The following is a 23,452-nucleotide window of genomic DNA, read 5'->3' as shown; positions in this document are numbered from 1 at the left end:
CCTCACACGCTGCAACTACTGCACCTCTGTACTCGGCCTCTGTGCTCGATAAAGCGACTGTAGGCTGCTTTTTGCTGCTCCAAGTAACAACAACACTCCCAAAAGAGAACATGAATCCACTTGTAGATCTCCTATCAACAATGCTACCTGCCCAATCTGCATCTGTATACCCATACAATGCTAATGGCGCATCTGCTGCATAGAACAATGCGTAGTCAAGAGCCCCTTGCACATACCGAAGTGTGCGTCGTACTCCATCTAAATGTGGCTTCCTCGAAAGCTGCATGAACTGACTCTCCAAGCCTACTGTGTAGCTCAAGTCTGGCCTCGTGATAGTCAAGTAGATTAGACTACCCACAATCTTTCTATACATCTTGACATCCTCAACAACATCACCCTTCTCTGCACTCAGCTTTGCATTCACATCCAAGGGAATAGAAATTGGCTTACAATCAACCATACCATACTTTGACAACATGTCCAAAGCATATTGTCTCTGTGACAGCCATACACCCTCTGGAGTCCTGATCACCTCAATGCCAAGAAAGTAGCGCAACTCGCCCAAATCTTTCATTTCAAACTTCTGTTTGAGAAGACCCTTCACATGGTCAATCTCCATAGCATTGTCACCCACAATAATAAGGTCATCTACATATATGGTAATGACCACAATCCCCACATCACTCTCACGTACATAGAGTGAATGATCAGCATGAGATCTCCTAAACCCAATACGGACAAGATACTTGGAAATCCTGTCATACCATGCTCTAGAGCCCTGCTTCAAACCATACAAAGCTTTGAGAAGTCTGCATACATAATCTAGGTAACCTAGATCGACATAACCAGGTGGCTGATCCATATACACTTCCTCTTGCAACTCACCATTCAAGAAGGCATTCTTTACATCCATTTGATGCATAATCCATCCTCTAGATGCAGCCACTGCTATGACAGCTCTCACAGTCGTCATCTTTGCCACTGGAGCAAAGGTCTCCTCATAGTCTATGCCATACGTCTGTGCATAACCCTTTGCGACCAACCTTGCCTTGTGACGCTCAATGTTACCATCAGTCTTATGCTTGGTTTTATACACCCATTTATAGCCAATAGCTTTCTTGCCACTTGGCAATGGCACCAACTCCCATGTCTCGTTTGCTTCCAATGTAGCCATCTCTTCATTCATTGCGTCATCCCAATGCACATTTCCAACTGCATCCTCAAAACATGTGGGCTCCACATCCTATATCACCTTAGCCATGTAGGCTTGGTGATGCGCTAGATACCCATCATAAGTCAATTTCTGAACTAGATTTCTGACTCTGTTAGATCTGTGCGGTCATGGGTCACTCCTTTGCCCTCTAGCATCTTCTTGTACTTTCCTTACACCAGGTGTCCTGACAGCCGGAATTCTAAATTCCTCATCAAGACTTTGTTCAGAACCATCTGAATCCATGTCTACATGTGAAAACCCTAATGATGCATCAGCCATAAAGGGAGGTTCATCTATCTTTTCCTTTCCTTTTTGTGATACATTCCCTGTACCTGTTGGTGGAGTAACCTGCGTACGTAGTCTACCATTCCATGGCTTCTCAATAGAGCCATAAGAAGAGGACTCTTGTGATCCACTCAAAACCTGTGATTGTGGCCTCACATTTTCTACAACCACATCATCTTTTACATCAGCCCCAATAGTGCCATATGCATTACTATACCAGCTACTCATCTCATCAAAGACTACATCTCTGCTCACTCGTAATTCTCGTGTAGTAGGATTGTAGCACCTGTACCCCTTTTGTTCAAGGGAATATCCCACAACAATACATTTCTCTGCTTTAGGATCCAATTTCATATGCAACTCATCTGGTACATGCACGTAAGCTATGCAACCAAACACTTTCAAGTGTGCCAAATCAGGCTTTGTACCTGTAAACTTTTCCTCAGGCGTTACATCATGCACCGCAGCTGTAGGTGTCCTGTTCATAATGTACACAGCTGTATTTACAGCTTCAGCCCAGAAATGATGAGGCATGTTCTTCTCATTCATCAATGCACGTGCAACCTCTGCAATGTGCCTGTTTTTCCTTTCTGCGACCCCATTCTGCTGTGGAGTATATATGCATGTAAACTGCCTGCGTATACCATTCATTCGCAGAAAATCTGAAAAATCATTGGAGAAGTACTCTCCCCCTCCATCTGACCTCAATGTCTTGATTTGCATATCTGTCTCCTTCTCAATCATGACTTTGAAGTCCTGAAAGTGACCAAACACTTCACTTTTGTTACGCATGAGTAGACCCATACTATCCTTGTATGGTCATCAATGAAAGAGACATAATACTTGCAACCATGTATACTTGCAGTATCGGTTGGACCCCAAACATCTGTGTGCACCACTTCAAGTGGCTTTTTACATACATTGCGCTCATGTGGAAATGTTGCACACACTTTATGCATACCATCCACCTTGAACTTGGGCAAACCTTTTACAATTTGTTTTGATTGCATGTTGCGCAATCTCTGATCATTGACATGGCCAATGCGTTTGTGCCAAATGTCAACATCAGCCACAACACATGTGCCCTGTGCAAATAATGTATCTTTTATCTCAGGCATGTCTACATTGAGCGTAAACATTCTACCCACACATTTGCCCTTTGTGATCAGCTTACAGCCATTTTGGAAATCTTCTACATAACAGCCATTTGGATTGAAGCGAACCTGCAAACCCTGCTCAACCATTTGTCCAATAGAAACAAGATTTTTTGTAATGTTTGGGACATGAAGTACATCTGCTAAGTACTTTGATTTCCCACTCTTCGTATTTAGAGGTATGTCTCCTACATGAGCAATGGGGTGAGCTGTATCATCTCCTGTCTGCACATAGCCTGACACATCTGGTTTGCGCATATCTCTAAACCACTCTCCACGAGACGTCATGTGATTAGAGGCACCTGAATCCACATACCAAACATCATCTTGGGTGGAATTCTCTGCAGTGATTGTATTCATTACATGCTGCATAACAAACATGCGCTCGTTTTTGCTGTCATCTGCATCTCTACTAGTAGATGCATAGTTGCCATGTTCTCTCTTTCCACTTGCTTTTCCCTTTGGACAGTCATGTGACATGTGACCTCTTTCACCACAAGTCCAACATTCTCTGCTATCTGCAGTATGTTGCTGCCTGCTTGATCCTGCACCACGACCTCTTTGACTCCCCCTGCCTTGTGACTGGTTTCCCCTGCCACCTGTATTGTTTTGATTTGATTGACCTTCTTGAAATTGGCCCTTGCAACCACTAGGGCCTCGACCACAACCTCTACCTCTGTTGGAGTTAGAATAGAAGGCATGTTCATACCTATTTCTGCCACGAGAAGAAGACGTGTCAAGACCAAGGTTCTTCTCCTCAAGAATAAGCATAGAAATCAAATCTTGGAGCACGGGGATGTCGTCTCTTGTATTCATGGAAGACATGAAATTTACATACTCATCTCCTAGACCATCCAAGCATGCACAGACAATTTCATCATCTTCCACTGAGACTTTAATAGATCCAAGAGCCTCAATGATACTCTTGATCTTCAAAGCATAATCATTGATGGAGAGGTTGTTCCTCTTAACCTGATTTAGCTCCGACTTTAGTTGAAGCTTTCTGGCCTTGGTGTTCACCTCGAACACTCTGCCTAAGTTTTTCCATGCAATGGCGGGGGTTCCAGCATCCTATAGATACCCATCATGCCATCTGTGATGCTCATAGAAAGCCAATACATCACTTTGCTCTGGCCTTGTTGCCAGTCCCTCAAAGCTTTCCTTTGTTCTACTGTAGCATTTGCCTCGGGAATCTCTGGTTCCTTTTCATTGTCTCCTTCTACATAGTCCCAATAACCTTTTCGTTTTAGGAAATTTTTTATTCTTAACTTCCATGCAGGGTAGTTATTTTTCTCAAGCTTCTCAGTGACAATCTGACTGAAACTGTCAGACATCTTGAAGCACCAAGACAAAAAACCTGCAAATATTTTGAACCTACTATCGTGGTACCTGTAATGATTTCCACACTCAACGAGTGTCCACAATCAAACGTACATACAACCACTGTACTTGTACAGTAAATCTCTATGTACTGCACTTTGGAGACCTGTTCAGAAACTTGTACAAAAAACCCCTAAAATTTTTTCCACTGCGCGGGGCGTCTTCGGCATCTAGTCGTGGATTGCGAACGAAGGGATTGTGATGCTCTTGCTCTCTTAGCCTCTCTTGCCTGCACTAGGCTGTGACACCATGTAAAGAAAGAGGATGCAAGAGAGCCACACAAGACAAGCACAAAGCACACAGAGATGGAAAGCTTCTTCTTCTTCTCTAAGAAAAGAGAGTACAAAATGACTAAGTGCTAAAACTGAAAAGTAGCACATATGTACATTCGGTCACTAAGTGTGAACTCGCTAGAAGCGTACTAGGCTGGCACTATAAGTGTAGTCCAGCTGTAGAATCACTGGCAGAGATCCTCCGTGTCGGTCACCTAACACGCCAGTGAGTAAATATCGTAAGCGGCCAAGACCCGTAGTGGATGCCAGCTCAAGATGTAGAGCTCGACATCTCAACAATTTCCCAGTACACAACCAGATCTAAGGTTCATAAAGACTTGTGAAGCCCTGGATAGAGTACTTACCATCGGATTGACTCGTTGTCAATTTCTTCTAAAAAACTTGACTTGATTGCAACTTTTGTCAAGCTGCCGATTCCTTGTCTGCAACCTGATTCCTGTATCAATTTTGATCAAGTTAGCTATTATTTCACAAAGACTGTGTAATTTTTGTTAACTATTGTAATTGGTCTATGTGTATCACTTCAATTCGAGTTAATTAAGTCAATAATTGATATTTTCATACTCAACTTTGGCAAAAATCAAAAGATTAATCTGCAACCTAGAAACTGAGTGAACATGTACCAATTTGGATTCGATTGAACCCAAAATTGCTCGGTGGCTTTGTATTATGCTGGTCTAACACTCTATAAGTTCAAAAGTAAAAAATGGTGGCTCTGTGTAGCAGTAGTAAATAATCATGATTATTTAATTTTGTCATTTTTTTGCACCTTTTGGCTTGGTTTGCCAAGTATACAACCTATGAATGTCCTTGGACAAGTTTTAACAAGTTTGGACAAAATCTGTTCAAGTTAATCAACAGTTTCGTGTTCGTAGACTCTAATTTCAAGAATCTGGCTTAAGTCTCACTTTTGTGATCCAATTTTGACCAAAATTGAATTGTGTGGTCTACTTGATATGCTTGACCTTGTGGTATGCTCAAGTATGCAAGAATGCCAATTTTTTAAGCAAATGTAAATAATCACGATTATTTACAAATTTTTATCCCAATCTTGACACAAATCTGTTAAGCATCTCAACTTAAGGTCTCTAGCCAAGTTTCATCAAGTTTGGACAATTTTTTGGTCAAATGGTCATCAGTTTTCTGTCCGCAGAGATTGACTTTGCAAATTTGGTCACAATTTTCAATCCAATGATCCAAATCAAATTTGGTTTATGGGCTTATTACAACATGGTCAAACTAGTGGTAGGCTAACTTAGTCAAAAAAGTTAAAAAATGGGATAGATGTAAATAATCGCGATTATTTACTTCTGGCAACTTTTTGCATTACCATTTTTTGTCAAGCGAGCATGACATGTCTATCACATCAATATAAGCCTATGAATCAAATTTCATTGAGTTTGGATAATTTTTTTTGAATTTACACTCAAGTTCTCGAAAGTCAGTACAAAGTTTAGTTTTTACCCAGTTTTTTGTCAGTTTGGTGATCCAAATTCTATGGGCCTTTACAAAAGTTGTTTGTAGACATGCAATGAGTCATTGGTATCAAGCTTGGTTTATTTTGAGCTGAAAGTAAATAATCGCAATTATTTACTTCAGGCTTAAAATGAATATTTTTTTGCACTTTTTCAATGGACAGTCTTTTCATGAGTTATTTTAAGCCCATGAATCAAGTCAAAACTTAATTTGGCCTAAAATATCAAGAAAAAGTAAATAATCTAAGTTTTTGAAAACTCTTAAAATTTTTACCACAATGTGTCCTTGAGCTTACCCTCTGGTTCATACAACTTTTAAGCATACTCTCCAGTTGGATTGAGTGGTTTGGAGTCTTTTCGTGCTATTTCTAGCCGTAGACCTAAGATTCTGCAACTTCAAATAACACTCACAGTGATTCTTTCGGAGAGAGAAATGTTCTGAAATTCACATCGGATCCTACTTACCCTACTCCTAGGATCTCATGCAATGGGATTGTGGAAAGTGTCCCGTTGTCATGTTTTTTATGGTTTTTTGAGCATTGATCTTATGACTTGTCTCGTCTATCAATCATCCTCAAAATTCTAATCTATTCTACAATCCTACAATCCTAAAGGCACTTAGCAAGTACGATTACTTCCAAGCTACCTCTACACAACAAAAGACGACAATCTTAGGCTATACGGTTCTTAAAGAAAGTTAAAGGATAACTTCATAAGACTCTCGTGTTTTTCCCTAGCTTAGGTCTCTTCGATCCCTGGTAGCGGCGCCAAATGTGGGTGTTAACCCTCACGACTCATGGACACCCTATCACCTACGATGGACGTTCTAACCTACGGCGGACATTGTATTATTTATCACGTAGAGTCAGGTACCGGGTTTGTCGGTCCAATAGGAAAAGGGTAAGAGTGATCGCCGATGAGAGGCGCACTCTAACTGGAACATTCAAGGGATTAGTTGGCTAAGCATGGGCGCCCAAGTGTGAATGGGGTGAGCTCATATAAAAGTCAACTAAACCTAAAATTCATGGATTCTCTCATTTGTGCAATTGAAGAGTGCTCTTGCTCCATCTCCTTCTTCTTCTTCTTCATCTCTTTGTGTGTGTGTGAGAGAGAGAGAGTGAGAGAGGGAGAGAGAGGGAGTGTGTGGGCGAGCGAGCATTACGAAGGCACGACGGCGGTAAAGCGGTTGAGCGCGCCGTAGCGGCGTCTCCTTCTTCTTCGCGGTGAGGAATCCTCCACGAAGCAAGCGTAGAGCGGTGAGTGACACACCATCGCCTTCTTTGAGCTTACTAGTTTAGGCTTGTTGTGTGCTTGGAGCCATTTGTGGCTCGCATACGATGTATCGGCAAGTTCCTTGCATTGACACGTGTACACAGAAAACTAACTACCTTAATACACAGAGAATAAACACAGAACCTTTGAAATCTCTATTAACAAAGAAAACTAACTACCTTAATACACAGAGAATAAACACAGAACCTTTGAAAACTCCATTAATAAAAAAAACACACAGTATAACACCAAATCTCTCTTCTCAACACACACACACACACTCCTTCCTTACCTTTCCTACAATAGAAATTGCATCACGGAGAAGCACAGAGTGCTACTCAAGCTTCATGTATGGCACTCCCCGGCAGCGGTGCCAAAAATGTGCGCGTATGTCGCACGTGTCAATGAAAGGAACTTACCGATACACCGTGTGCGAGCCACAAATGGCTCCAAGCACACAACAAGCCTAAACTAGTAAGCTCAAAGAAGGCGATGGTGTGTCACTCACCGCTCTACGCTTTCTTCGTGGAGGATTCCTCACCGCGAAGAAGAAGGAGACGCCGCTACGGCGCGCTCAACCGCTTTACCGCCGTCGTGCCTTTGTAATGCTCGATCGCCCACACACTCCCTCTCTCTCCCTCTCTCACTCTCTCTCTCACACACACACACAAAGAGATGAAGAAGAAGAAGAAGGAGATGGAGCAAGAGCACTCTTCAATTGCACAAATGAGAGAATCCCTGAAATTTAGGTTTAGTTGACTTTTATATGAGCTCACCCCATTCACACTTGGGCGCCCATACTTAGCCAACTAATCCCTTGAATGTTCCAGTTAGAGTGCGCCTCTCATCGGCGATCACTCTTACCCTTTTCCTATTGGACCGACAAACCCGGTACATGACTCTACCCGATAAATAATACAATGTCCGCCGTAGCTTAGAACGTCCATCGTAGGCGATAGGGTGTCCGTGAGCCGTGAGGGTTAACATGCCCCCCTTCCTGATGTAAATTCCGTCCTCGGAAGCTATTGAGTTTAAGCTCGTTCGTCGGGGTGGAAGAGCATTTGAGATGAATGTCATTAGCCTTCTTCAGTCACTGCAAAATCAAACAACATTGGCACAGTAATTGCATTCTCATAAGCAATTAAAAAGCATATGCAGTTTAAGGCGGACAAATTGATTGGTAACAGAATTTTAAACAATTTATCAGCAATAAACATTAAATTTCAATGTAATCAAATGCATAAACAGATGTAAAGGTAAAAAATTAAACAAGTATGCGGTCGCTAATTTAACGGTCGAAAGGCACTAGAGATCGACTATTAATACCATGGGTAAGCTTCTTAATTTTCTCTGGTCAATTAAGTTGTTTAATCGCGAGAGCCAAGTATTTCATGTTCGAGGGCTGACTAGAGGCTATACCTAGAAGACCTTGTAGTTAAGCTACGATAAAAGGAATTTATCATGAAATCATCGCCTGAGTGATTACCTTTCCTTTGACCCCCCAAAGTCTTTTCACAGTGATTCAATTTTGATGTGTGTGCTTATTTTGTATGCCTTGGTTTTTTTTGCTTTTCAAGGAAAAGCGCCCATACTGGGAACCTCTAGGACTCTAGTACCATAGGCGATACATGTGAGTGAAGTACCAAATCAAACTGAGATTTCTCTTCCAGCTTAAGATTTTACATTGTGGCACTTTGATTTTTTGTTTGTTCATTTTCAACATTTTAATTTTATAACTTTGGGGGGTCATATAACACTGATACACCTCCCCAGGCTCATCACACAAGTAAACTCCCTTTATAATACTTAAGCTAAAGGTCAATAGGGTCAAGCCCACTAGAAAGTCGTAGTACATTTCACACAATGCTACCTAAATCGGATTAAGAACCTAAGTAACCATTGATTATTAGGAAGGCATTCCCATGGTATTAAGAGAAGATCTCTAACACCTAACTTGGTCAAACTAGCTTAGTCGGACTGCTTGATTTTTAAACCTAAACAAGTGATCATGACAAAAAATTACATTGAATTAAATGTTTGATACTAATCAAATGTGTTGAATATTATGCTACCAATCACAATTAAAGCAGACAAACACATGGATGCAAAAAAGATAAGGGGCAATGCTAATGGACAAGAAACACCTGTTTGCGTTGATGGTCGCGCTTGATTTGAAGTGTGAACGAGAGAAAGATTCCATAAGGTCCAAATACTAACAACAGCAACACGTTCCTGTACACACAAGGAAACACAAAGAATACCTCTAGGAGGCACATCAGTGGGAAGAAAGAACTTTGCTAATCACTCAACTCTAGAACAGAAACACTCCTATCGTACTAATTCTACCTACTCTCCATCACTCAAGTGATGAGGATCAAAGGTGTTTTATGGCATAGGTTTCTACTTCAGTGTACCGGATGTGAATGTGTAGGTCTCGGTCAATATTTTGATTTTTATTGTGCATACTCGTTTGTTAATTTCTCTTGCTCTTTATTATTTTTGTTTTTTGTGTATATAAGTCTTTATATATACATTCCCTAAGATTGGGAAATTGAGAGGTCAGGGAAACAAGGTTGAGAGGGAAGCAAGTGAATGATGGATGTCAGCAAACACTCCACCCTTCCTTGGGTAGATCATGTAGTTTGAAATGAGCTCGTCACCCTTTGAAACCAATTGTTCCAGTTGGTAATAGGTGGAGATTTTTTCCAGTAGTTTTCTCTTACCTTAGGTGCGTCATCGAGTTGTAAAGGTGGTAAGGTACTCTCCCATGATCGAACTTGAAGTGGTTCATCAGGTGATTCTTGAACACTAGGAGGTGTGGATTCCTTTGTAGCTTTATGGAGGTCCACTATTGTAGGTGGAGGCTATGGAGAAGATTTTACCTCTATGGATGCATTACATGAGAAGCTAGAAGCTTCATGGGCCTCCCCCCTTCCTGAGCTAGGTGGAACAAATCGTTCTTTCTTCGGTACCCAAACTAGCTCTGGAGCGTGTGTGTAGCATTCTGTGATTTTTTTCTTTCCGCGATCTTTGATTTGTTTTGGAGCTACGAGATTGGTCTCACATGGGTCAGGTGATAAGTAAGAACACAATCTACGTTTTGGCACCCAGATTTGATCATTTCTTTGATAGTAGCCTTGGGCTTCCAATAGTCGTTTAGGAATCCAAAGCCACATTTTCTTACTTTTCTTGGAGCGAGTGGTACATTTCTTACAAGGCTTCTGTTTTTTAGCACTAGCTATGGTCGCTAAAGAAGCTTTAGAGACCCACTTGTATATTTTCTTCATTATATAAGAATGAGTCTTTTCAGAAGCTATATGCATTGCTTGTAGCATATTTAAGGGTACGGGGATTTCATCCCCCTCAGGTGTTACCCAGATTGTCCCCCTATTTCCCCAAGTGTCTATGGTTGCTGCTAGGTGGACCCAATCCACATTGTCCGACTCAGTCATCCCAGGTGGTACATCCATATAAGGAGAATCTTCCCCAACATCAGTGTCCGCTTTACACGTGTAACAATACTGCAATGGGGCTGAGTGAAATGTGGTGTCAGATCTATGATCAATCATAAACCTGTTTCCTAGAGGATGTGCTCGACCCGTCACAAGATCCACTCGAATGAAAGAATCTTGGAACTGCAAGTAGACATGGTTTTTAGACCAGTCATGCACCATTTTTGCTTCCCTCATGAAAGGACGTCCTAAGATCATCTCCGATTCCATAGTGTGTTTGGAGAAATCCATAACAATAAAGGTAACTCTTATTTTATGTCCAAAGACCTTGATCTTGAGATCTTCTAGCATCCCAATAGGTTTAACAATAGACCCATTGGCCATCTTCACTACTATGGTTGTGGTCAAAAGGTGAGGTCTTCCCATAGTTTCCCAACAATTTTTAGTCACAATGCTAACCCCAGCGCCACCATCAAGGATTCCCTTCACAGTTAATCCCTTAGTAGTGATTGGTATAGTTGCATTAGATTCATCACCCTCAAAGTATTGTCCCAACTTGTTAACAGGTATTTCTATAACAAGGTTCTCATCTAGGTTGGGTTGTGGATCTATGTATTCCTCCTCTATTGGCATCTCCCCAGCTCCATCCATCTGTGAAAATTGTGGTAGCCCAAACTTCAGTTCTCCATTGAGGAAGGCTCGAAGAGCTGAGACTAGCTCGTGGTCTTTATATAGTTTGGACATGATGGTGGTTCTAACTTCTGAAGACATGAAATCCATCAATTTGGCAATGTTTAACGGCACCTTTTGGACTTCAGTCCCTTGATGTGGCGAAGATGGGATTTCTATTTCTTCGATAGGATCAGGTAGTCCCTCTGTAAACATTCTTTCCATCAAGAAGTGAGTACGCCCACTTTCCCATGACTTTAAGTCACTTTCTTCTTGGATGACACTAGGTATGTCCAAGGGTCTATGGACTTGGTTAGGTTGTTGTTGCGTAGGGAACATGGTGTCTGTAATCTGGATCTTCCTAGGTGCTGGTTCTAGATCCCTTTGGGTATCTTCTACCAAACTCCTTAATTGCTTGACTCGCTCAATCTCCTCTGTAGGGTTTGGGTAAGTTCCTATCTTCTTTTTGGATCCTGGCCATTGTGGCTCATGAAGATATTCCTTGTTGGTTTCTATGTTAGTGGTTGTTTTGGTCTCCATGGTTTCACCTGAATCAGAATCTTCTTCAGCGTCGTTCATATATACGGGGTCGTCACCAGTCCCTATGTTGGTCTTTGAACTGGGATATGACTTTGCTACTTTGTGCGATCTCTTTCTTCGTGTTTTCTTCTTTTTTTGAGATTGGGCAATTGATGTCGTGTCTCTTTCCTCAAGAATATAATTTTGTTTTTGGAGCATCGATCGTGTGAGTACATTTACTGGTACCACGGGTGTACTTAGTGATGGCTCCTCGGTAACTTCAATCAAGTTTAATGGCGTGATCTTCGGTGCATTTGGATTATTTGGACATTGGACAATCAAATGATCTATGCCACATCGATTACACATGAGTATCGGTATTGTAGACGTGCTCGCTTGATTGGTTTGCATTAGTGTGGCGTTCTTTTGTAGCCTAATAGGACACTCGGCTACACGATGTGGACCTCCACACTCATAGCATTGAAGAGGTGGTCTCTTAGCAGTGTAGTTGATATTTTGGCCTCTTGCCGCAAGAGCAGCTACTTGATATACAGGTTTGACTTGTCCCCAATAGTCCTCCATGTAGTATTGTGGACTTTCTTCAAGCACATCCATCCCATAGGCGATATTAGGATCTATATCTTCCTCATAGACTTCCAAACAAGAAATAGATGACTCACAACCCACTTGATTCACAGAGGTGATTCTCAGATGTGGTGGTTGCGGTCCTAGCACTGGAGGTGGTAAGGGTGTTGTTTGAACAACATTTTGGGCCCTAGGGACCATGTGTTGTGTTGTATTGTTTGTTCAAGAGGTGGGGCCGGCATCAAGGCAGGCACTCGAGGTGTGTTTGTCCATGCTAAGGTTGGCCATCACGCGCTTAAATACTATGCAATCCTTAGCTTGATAACCATACCTCCCACATGCATTGCAGTTCCCATTGAATTTTACTCTAAAAGTAGGGCATTCACTCGTACTATACGGTCCATAGCATACTGAGCACCATTGTTGCTCCCTTCTTGGATACATATGATTGTATTGCGGAGCACGATTGTCTCTAAGACTCTCTTGAATAGCCTTGGTGAGATCTGCTAAAGTCATCTCGGATATCTTTGGCTCCTTAGCAATAGGCTTTAGAGTCATTGGCTGATGCCCCGATGCTTGTAAGCTAATAGATTTAGACTCAACAGACACTCTTTCTCCTTGAATCATTAAATTATCCTCCAATTGGATCGCATTGGTGGTGACTGCTTTCCAAGTGGTGATACCTCTAATGACCAGGCCATTGTAGATATCCTCATGTCGTAATCCCCTAATGAATCTATCAAGCAATTGGTTATTGTTGAAGCACTCATTTGGATTACAACAAGAATTCAAATGCTTCAAGCGACTTATAAAGTCTCTCACCGACTCTCCTTCCTCTCGTTGGGCTTTCTGGAGCTGAGAGGCTACACCCCAAAGCACTCCCTCTCGTATGTATTCTTTTAAGAACAGTCTCCTAAGAGTAGGGTAAATCGTTTTTTCTTCCACCCTTAGGGTTCTATACCAATCCCCAGCCTTTCCACTTAAGGTTAGGCTTAAAGCATTGCTCTTATGTAGGTCATTGTGTTCTCCTAGAGAATCGCATATTTGTTCAAACACTTCGATATGCTTTCTCACATCCCCGTCTCCACTAAATTTTTGTGTGAGCTTGGCTATTTGTACTGCCTTACTTCTAGGCTCTCTATCAAGCGTGTTACACATATTCTCAGCAATAGATCGACCAATAGCTTGAGCAAATGTTGCCAAGTCACCTAAGTGAGCAGGCACCGTGGGTGAAGGCGCTCCAGAGACTACATGTGGAGTAGGTATTGGCATTGGGCTTGGCGCATAGGAAGCCCTTGGGTTCCACGTTGGGTACGATGTTGTGCCATGTGGTGGTCCATAGTTCATATGAGTGGCCCTAAGCATAGCAGACGTCGGATGTGACACGCTAATGCTAGCCGGTATAGTCCCATGGAAATAAGAACTTGTGTATTGTGGTTGTGGAGCATAGGTAGTTGAAACAATGGGAGGGGTAGGGACTACATGAGTACCTGGACCCATAGGTGCATACGATTGGTACGCACTTGTAGGTACTATTGCAGGCATTGCGCTACCATGTAGTGGTGCTTTACTAACAAACGAGGTCCATGGTGTGTTTCTTGGCATGCCCATCATTGGGGTAGGCATGGTATCCGTGGTGTCATCCAAGGAAAGATGAGCTAGACTTGGAAAAGTAAAGCTATCACTTGTGGGCTCAGATTGCATTGAGACCCCTGGCAAAACAACATATGGGGGATCGATGGGACTCACTGGAGGAGTCTTTATTTGTGATAGAGTGGGTTGTTTCCCTTTGCCCGTGTCTAAAAATCGCATAGGACCCGTAGAAGGTATGTTTATTCCTCGATTTTGCCTCTCGGACTGGATAATCCTATGGATGACATTGCAGATCATGTGTTGTTGTTCCTCTAGACTAGTGGCACTAGATGTGGATTGTACAACTTCTAACCAACCGACATGGTATGTGTAGCCCATGTATAGGTCGGTCATAGTCTCTATGTGTAGGTCATATTCCCAATTTTCATTGAGAAATACCCCGTCCAAACTTGGTGTACTAGAGGGTTGCCGTGAGGTGGATGCAATGTTGCTTCCCGTGTTTTGACTTTTAGTCACAGCTACCTTAGAGGCGACTTTGGAAGGTGGTAGCTCGGTAGGGCCCTCATTATATGAGGTAGGTAGAATGTCCACGTGGACACTCTGAGGGAGTGTGGGGTCTACAGGAGATGTGAATGGTGATTCTACTTCCCCACCCCCTTCGTTTACTTCACTAGCCGTAGGTTCAGAGCGCGTAGCTCTACTAAAAGTTTCCATCAAACGGCTAAAAACACTAGTTCCAGGTTGTTGGGCCCAACTAGGTATGGTTTCATTTGTTCCCCCGGGGCTTTGTGTAAGATGCTCTTCCATAATATCGTAGTCAGAGGAAGAGTCGCTAGCCGCTATATTTGGGTCTTGGGTTACACTACCTTGGGTCCCCGCCGAGGGCGTAGACCCTAGCGTGGAAGGATAGTGAGTACCCTCGTAAATCGAAGCACTAGCTAGTTGTTCGGACTCTAGTACATGACCAGAGAGTAGATACATGTGCTTTGGGTGCCCTACAAGTGTCGGCAAGTACTCTCAAAGGTTAATTGCTTTGTTTTGTGGGTGTTTTGCACCCCGTTTTCTACTTGATTTTTTCTTGTTTTTGATGTTTTTGATGTTTTTGATGTTTTTTGAATGTTTTTTAATGTTTGATTTTTTTGATTGAAGTGTGTGATAGCTCGAAACGAGCGTATCACGTAGAGGGTTGCTGTGTGCTTTACAACACAATTTTCGGGCATTTGACGTTCCGTTGGTCCTCAAAAAATCGATTTTTAGCTACGTGTGAAGCTAAAATTCGTTTTTTTTTTTTAAGGCGACTGAGGCCTAGGCCTGAGCATGAGCTTGGGCTTGGGTCTGAGCTTGGGTCTGGGCTTGGGTCTGGGAGATATTCCCGATCCCGGTCCTACCTTTAAATTTTTTTTTAATTTTTTTTTTTTTTTTAAAAGGATAAGGCCGTCGCGGCCTGCACGAGAGCACACACACACTCTCTCTACCTACTTCTAACTAATACACCTACTCTTACACACTAACCCACTCTATTAACTCTCACTAATCTACTTCCTACTTACTGTACACAGAAAACTAACTACCTTAATACACAGAGAATAAACACAGAACCTTTGAAATCTCTATTAACAAAGAAAACTAACTACCTTAATACACAGAGAATAAACACAGAACCTTTGAAATCTCTATTAACAAAGAAAACTAACTACCTTAATACACAGAGAATAAACACAGAACCTTTGAAAACTCCATTAATAAAAAAAACACACAATATAACACCAAATCCCTCTTCTCAACACACACACACTCCTTCCTTACCTTTCCTACAATAGAAATTGCACCACGGAGAAGCACAGAGTGCTACTCGAGCTTCATGTATGGCACTCCTCGGCAGCGACGCCAAAAATGTGCGCATATGTCGCACGTGTCAATGCAAGGAACTTGCCGATACACCGTGTGTGAGCCACAAATGGCTCTATGTACACAACAAGCCTAAACTAGTAAGCTCAAAGAAGGCGATGGTGTGTCACTCACCGCTCTACGCTTGCTTCGTGGAGGATTCCTCGTCGCGAAGAAGAAGGAGATGCCGCTACGCCGCGCTCAACCGCTTCACCGTCGTCGTGCCTTCGTAATGCTCGATCGCCCACACACTCCCTCTCTCTCACTCTCTCTCTCTCTCTCTCTCTCTCACACACACAAAGAGATGAAGAAGAAGAAGAAGGAGATGGAGCAAGAGCACTCTTCAATTGCACAAATGAGAGAATCCCTGAATTTTAGGTTTAGTTGACTTTTATATGAGCTCACCACATTCACACTTGGGCGCCCATGCTTAGCCAACTAATCCCTTGAATGTTCCAGTTAGAGTGCGCCTCTCATCGGCGATCACTCTTACCCTTTTCCTATTGGACCGACAAGCCCGGTACCTGACTCTACCCGATAAATAATACAATGTCCGCCATAGGTTAGAACTTCCATCGTAGGTGATAGGGTGTCCGTGAGCCGTGAGGGTTAACAGTGGGACAGGTATCTAACCTCACTCCTATCTTATTGCAGATTTAGAGAGAACCATGATTAAATTGTCAATCTATGAGATGAAGCTGACTCAACTAGTGCATAGAGGCTACAACAGGTTGTCAATCTCTTGAAAAACAATAAACAACTCGTATCTAACTCAAGTTACACTCGAGTGACTAAAATCACCAAAAGCCAATCGCTTCGCTCATCGACAAACAAATCACATCCGTTGTAGCATCAAATGACATCCAAACGTAACGAAATTTTTAGGACATGTTTATAAGACCTAAGCACACATGCTTATGGTCTCAAATCCCACTTTAGGTCAAGTGCAAAAATTGCGATTATTAACAACAGTGAATTTTTAACCTAGTCGTTTTCGACCTAGAATGCACCTGAATGGTTAGCAATGATGCCCCAATATCTTGCCTATGTTTAGTTTTTAATCTTGAAGTGTAAATTCTTACTTATGATAAAATTAGGCTGCAGGTCAGCGACGCCAAAAGCTAGGAAATAATGTGAAATGCTTACGTCAATGCATAGAACTCTTACTTGCGGTTGCAATGCAACAAACGCGACTGTAATGTGACAACCGAGGAGGGAGTAGGAAGCACGAGAAGGAGAGAAGTAAGCGCCGTTAGCTCACGCTGTGTATTTCATTATCCAAAACTTGAAATTAGCTTACAAAAATTGGCTTTTATACCTTAGCCAAGGTTTTTGGTGGTCAAAACTAATAATCTGGGATCTCTAACTAAAGATGGGTAATGATAGGTTGATACAATCTGGAAGCTTGTAGCCCTGGCTCATCTATTACAAAGTTTATCTGAAAAATAGGAGTTACAATATTCTTGATTTATCAAAAGAATAAGTGTTTTTACAATGAGAGCTCCAAAAAATGGTATTCGAGTTAGCTTGCTGCTCTCACACACTACCTCATCAATTGATAATCACATCGATTGAAAACATCATCCAAGAGTTGAGCGCGCTCGAGGAAAAATCCCACTCCAAAATGGGCCGTTGGAGCTGAATGTGTCCTGTGTGTGTCGTTAAAGTCAAAAACTAGAGAATCGTCGAAGTCAAAGCACCGTGGAGACTAGGTCAAGGCTGGGCCGCTTCGGATGGGGGATAGAGGAGATCCCTTGTCGCTCCTGCTCTATCGTCTCCTGTGGGTCGAGGTCAAGAAGCCGAGAAAAGTGTCATTGATACCGTCTTCCACCGTCGGATGGAAGCGTCGATGCCATAGCCGCTTGTGCTCAAAGCCAAGAAAACGCTCGATGTCGTCTTTCGTCAGTGGAAAAAACCATGCTACCCAAATAGCTACCTGATCGGTGTTGAAACCAATGTCGAGGTGTCAATGCAAATAGCTAATGCGTGAAGCCGTAGAGGAAGAATGGTGAGAGAATCGTGAAGAGAAGCTCTCTCAACCGGGCAATGGACCATCTGTGTCTAGCCGATGTGAATCGGTGCAAATCCCTGATGTTGGTGTCAAAAACAACTCTAATCACCGATGTCAAGGTCGTCTCTCGCCGCCGGACGAGAGTCTCCAAAACTGATGATGAAGCCATGCTCACTCTCACAGCTCTCAAGCTCTCCCACGCTCAAAGCCTTGTTCTCTTGGGTGTTTTTGTGAGTGGCGGTTGGGGAGTCTGGGTCAGATGGTTGAGAACCTTGTGGGATCGGCCACTTGCACAGAAAATGTGTGTAAGTCAAGGTTTTGTTTTAAAAAACAAGTGAAAAAATCACAAGGCCTGCCTACAAGATAAAAGATGAGCAAATATATGAGGAGTACATAAGGTAAAACATGAGCAAGTATATGAAGTGTATGTGAAGTAGAGCTTGTGGCTAGGAAATTTGTATAAAGAATAACGTTTATCAAAAAAGTAATAAGACTTAACTCATCACACCTTGACTATTCGGTGCAAGTTACACACCTTTGTAACAAGTTGGAAAATCACAATGGTGTACAGAATGAAGAAGATAAGAAAGAGTCTGTCACCTACTACTCATGTCTCTCTTTATAGAATTAGAAAAACAAATGTTAACTATCTTTCACATGACCTACATGTACATAAGACAATGCTTAGTTAATGCCCCTTTACGGGAAAAAAACTTTTCCATCAATAGCTTGTTATATGTGGCTATAGCTGGGCAATTTTCTCCGATTGTCCACAATTGCTCCCAAGAACTAATGCTAAACCATGCCTTTATGCAAGCCAACAACTAGTGAAAAATTCACTAGAGCTATCATAACCTCAACTACAACTAAAATTTATTATAATCATCTCTTTAGAGATAGGTACTCTTCACATTTTGTATGTATATAATGAGATGGAGTCACCAAGCTTACCAATCATGAGATGCACCTCTCTAAAAACAAGTGAAGGATTTACTACACTCCACAAATTTTCAACTTCCAAAGAAAGAAAAAAAAAAGTATCATTGAAAAATAAGGTAAATGTCAAGGAAAGGTTCATCTTAGCTTGGGCTAGAACTTGCGTTAAAACTTCAAATTATTTGAATGCAAGGAAGAGAAGAAAAAATTGTTGCAAATTTACACAAAGTATTGTTAGATCTTCATGGTAGCATCTTAACAAGGAGTAAATTAGACCACTTAGGACCACTTTCTTGCACAGTGCCAACAATGCCTTGCTCATTTAGCCCCATAGGATAAGCGGTAGTTCCCCCACAGCATGCTAAAAATTCAATCACATTCCTCCAAAAAACAAGCAAAACATCATCTTTAGACTTTAATTGGTTTTCTAACTTCTTAATGGCAACAATTTCTCAATGTTCTCAAAAAAAAATCAATAAAGGAGAAGATACTCAAAAGTAACAATGGACTATGAATTTGCAAGTTCATAGCATGATAAGAAAGTATGTGTGTGCTTATTGCATAAGTAGAATGGAAAGACGATCTTTGCGTGTTTCTTTTGCAGCAACAAAATCCAAAGGCCTTCAACGAGCCTTGACCTACATTTAGAATAGAGGAAATTATGGCCATTAAAGTTTTTGAAATCCAAAATCGACGTTCCATTGTAGGGCACAGACTTGTCCACAAGTTTAGCTTCCATTAGTAAGCCTTGAAATAAAGCATGTTAAGACATAGCAAGAAGAGAAAACAATGAGGTTTTTCAAAGTAGGAACTTCTTTCCTGAGAGAAGTATTGTACAAGAAACCTTGTACGTTCATCGGACAGACCGTATATGTACAGAGGAAGACATAAAAATGAGAAGGGGAAGGATTTTATATAGGGATGGAGCCTCTCTCTATATTATGGAGAGAAATGCAATACAAGAGCCTACAAAATGGAAAAGCCTTAGGACTTCACAGTTTCTAGGCTTGCACCTTCCTTGGCAATGATACCCTCATAGACCTCTCGGATCTTCAATCTGACTATGGTTTAGAAGAAGCCAATGCCATTGTGAACACGTGGGTAGTCAGCATGCTTTAGCATTTTCTATGTGATCTCTCCATAGAATTTGCTTGAAATGTTGCTCAAATGTCTCTCAACATAAATAAGCTCCTCTAGCTTGTCAAACTTTCTATCCATCTTAAGGCAGTCACCTGGATGCACAAAACAAATCGAGGATATGCTGGTAATGTAGGCACAACAAATAACATTATGATCAACGATACAAATGCTTTGCAAGCATATTCTATCATAACAACCCCCGGACTTGGAACCATTTATCGCAATGCGCATAAGCATATGCAACATAGGCAGGCACTGCCTATTCCTAAGCGCTACATAGAGATATGCATATGCCTATGTAATGCTTATGCATGGGCATATGTATATGCAATATAGCCATGCACAAACATATCGATGTGCACAAAACATACCTCATTATGTAGTACGTATCAAAACCATAGAAGAACTTGAGTCAAGGTAGGAGCATGTGAGTTTTTGGCCACAAGGCACCCAAAAGATGGTGGAACCTTCATAAAAAAAAATGCACGTGTTTGAAGGGAGGCACATCCTCTTTCATTATCGTGCGCATACCGTAGGACTTTGCCCTTCTTGTCATCCAGAATCAATTGTGTGGGCAACACTTGGATCACTACATCTTCATACTACTTTCAAGGGTCTGCATTCATCACAAATTTAGATTGTACCATGGCCTTGGGAGATCACAATGATACAAGAAGATATCACCAGCTACATACCTATGAAGGCATTAAAGTCAGGCTTCCTTGCTGCATGCTTGCCTTGATGCTCTCCAAACTATGTCCGCATTCTGCCATGTCTTGCTGCAGAAGGAAAGCGAGTCAGGTTGGATCAAGTATAGACCTGAGACATGAACATTGAAAGTTTTCAACAGTACTGGCAATAGCTACTCAAGTATCTACCTGGATCTCCAAGCAAACTTGACTTCATCACTGATGTCGAGGTAAATGCTGAAATCAAGAGGTTCCTGCAACTCGAGCATCGAACCTGCCAGGCTGCCCATCAGTGATAATCAACAGTATGCCAACAAAAGAATGCTTGGATTATCAATAGAAAATGCACTTTGGGATAAAAGCGATGCGTAGCTCATACATAGGAGGATAAAGCCTAGGAAAAATAAGGCTCAATATCATTCCATTGATCAAGCCTTTGTGGCTTCTCAATAGAGGACGATTGGTACTGCCATGCCACTGATTCTGATTCTATACACATATTTCCTTTCAACTATTGGATTAACTAAACATTACCATGGGCAGTGCCTCCATCGTCATTGTGACGGCCTTGTTTAGTATTCTCTCTCTAACCTTTTTTTATGTCTATCCATGCATATCTTTTGCTCTCTCTCTCTCTCTCTCTCTCTCTCTCTCTCTCTCTCTCTCTCTCTCTCTCTCTCTCTCTCTCTCTCTCTCTCTCTCTCTCACACACACACACACACACACACACACACACACACAAGCACAGGCTAGGGCAGGTTTTTTTGCTAATCTTTTTGGAAGATGATGATGCATTTGTGCAATAGGTAAATACACAAGACCAGGTTTTCTTGATGCGGTAATGTCCTATAGGTCCCCTGGGCCTTCAACGGGTCATCCATCAAGCTCTCTTAGGTGATTGTGTGTGGCATGCATCCCCTCAATAGGACATCCATCAAGCTCTTTTTGGTGATCACGTGTGGCATGCAGTCAGGACAACAAGAGCCTTGGCAAATTCCTTGGTACTCAACAGGCAATCCATCAGGCCGTTGTAGGTGACTACGTCTGGCATGCATCCCTTCTTCTCCACCCGAGTCAGTATATCAAGAGCATTAAGCATTTCCTCGGCCTTCAAGAGGCAATCGACCAGGCCGATGTAGGTGAACACAATTTGGGAGCCTTCTTCTCTATCTGAGTCTGGGAAGCATCCCCTCTTCTCCATTTGAGACAGTATGGAAAGAGCCTTGTCAATCTCCTAGGACTTCAGCAGACCGTCCATCAGACTGTTGTAGGTGCCTGTGTCTACAATGCATCCCCTCCTCCCCATCTGAGTCAGTATAGGTTGTTGTCCTCCCCCAATCTGAGTAGAGCTTTGTGGAGTTCCTTGGCCTTCAACAAGCCATCTACTGGGTTGGTATATGTGACCTCATTTGGGATGCATCCCTTCGTCTCCATTTGAGTCAGTATAACTGGAGCCTTGTTCGTTTCCTTGGCCTTCAACAGGCCATCCATCAGGTTATTGTACGCTCGGCATGCATTCCCTCCTCCTCAATTTGAGTAAATACCACAAGAGTCTTGTCAACTTACTTGGCCTTCAACGGGCCGCCCCTCAGGTTGGTGTAGGTGATCCCATTTAGAATGCATCCCCTAGTCTCCATTTGAATCAACACAACCAGAGCTTTGTGGAGTTCAACATGCCATTTATAAGAATGCTAAAAGTGGAGACATCTCGCTGGATTCCCATTCCATCCATGTGGCCAAACAGAGCCAGAGCTTGGCCTAGAAACTCTGACAATAACATTGGTAGCGATTTACTGACAGGAGTATGAGCAAGGCTGTAGCCAACCACGGCATGCAAAGGGGCATTGCAAGTGTAAACATCAGAACTGGCACAAGACATGAAGGGCATGGAAAAGAAGTGGTGCTTGGCAAGCTTGCCTCACCCAAATGCTTAATCAAGGCACTAAAAAAGTGGCTTGGAAGCGGCAGAGGTGACCCCTTGGAGCAGAGGACAAATGTGGGAGTTGGGGTGGGTGAGTAAGGAAGGTGGCCAGGGCTTTTGAGTTGGAGAGGTCACCAACCAAGAAGGGAGCACAACTGCATGCCCATCGAAAGAGGCGCAAGGAAATGTAGGGAGGGATGCGAGGATGAAGAAGCACCTACGATAGAACCATGGGAGCAACATCATGTGAGAGAAATTAGAATGTGGGCAAGGTCGGATGGGGTCTATGAAGGCTCCTTGGAAAGAAGTGTGGCAGATCTGTCAGCAATGCAGCTCCGTGCGTACACCTGCTGTCGGTGAGAGAATCGCTACAACAGAGAAGTCTTGGAGCCTCTCCCTCTTGCAATGGATCATTGTGACCACAAAAGCATACATTCAAGGCAGCACTCTTTTGCAATAAGAGCCATTGCGTTCTCCTTCCCAAGCTTAGATAAAACGCTCGATGTCGCTCATGATCTTCTCAACATCCTCAGACTCGCTGCGTCCACTAATAATCTTCCCAAGAAAGCGTGTGTGCGTGTGTTTCGTTTTTGTGCTCTCTAAAATAAACTAGTCTTGCTTGGTGGGCCTTGCTAAGTAACATCTATAGAATACAGTAGCACATATGGAAATTGACATTTAACATCTTAAGAAAAAGAGATGTTGTGTTAGCAGACAGAAAAAAATCAGATTTCATTGAGACGTGCACGAAAGCGACAAGGATAATTTAGATCTTTCTTTTTTGTTTCAAGAGCATGTATTTTTTGCAGTGAGGGGGATGAGCTCGTAGAATATTATATCCAAATGAGCTTGTACTACTATGTGTATTGATGAATGTTTTTTCTAATGTACGTGCTACATGTAAATTCTTGGAGACGGAAAGTATGTCAAAAATGAAGTTTTCTTCGAATGGTTGGTAGCGATTAACGTCGGATCGCA

General features: G+C 42.3%; 3 pseudogenes; all 3 read right to left on the bottom strand.

Annotated features, from left to right (window-relative positions):
* Positions 1 to 20,843, bottom strand: part of LOC147432407 (phosphoribulokinase, chloroplastic-like) — a 42,586-nt pseudogene extending 21,743 nt beyond the window's left edge.
* A 477-nt stretch (positions 20,844 to 21,320) lies between these two features.
* Positions 21,321 to 22,217, bottom strand: LOC147432406 (uncharacterized; annotated as a pseudogene).
* An 8-nt stretch (positions 22,218 to 22,225) lies between these two features.
* On the bottom strand, positions 22,226 to 22,941 carry LOC147432405 (uncharacterized; annotated as a pseudogene).
* Between the last annotated feature and the right edge of the window lie 511 nt (positions 22,942 to 23,452).

The sequence above is a fragment of the Adiantum capillus-veneris genome, chromosome 20, assembly GCF_014529385.1.
Source record: "Adiantum capillus-veneris isolate H3 chromosome 20, ASM1452938v2, whole genome shotgun sequence".
Classification (NCBI taxonomy): domain Eukaryota; kingdom Viridiplantae; phylum Streptophyta; class Polypodiopsida; order Polypodiales; family Pteridaceae; genus Adiantum; species Adiantum capillus-veneris.
Note: the sequence above shows the minus strand (reverse complement) of the source record. Positions and strands in the feature narration are given on the sequence as shown.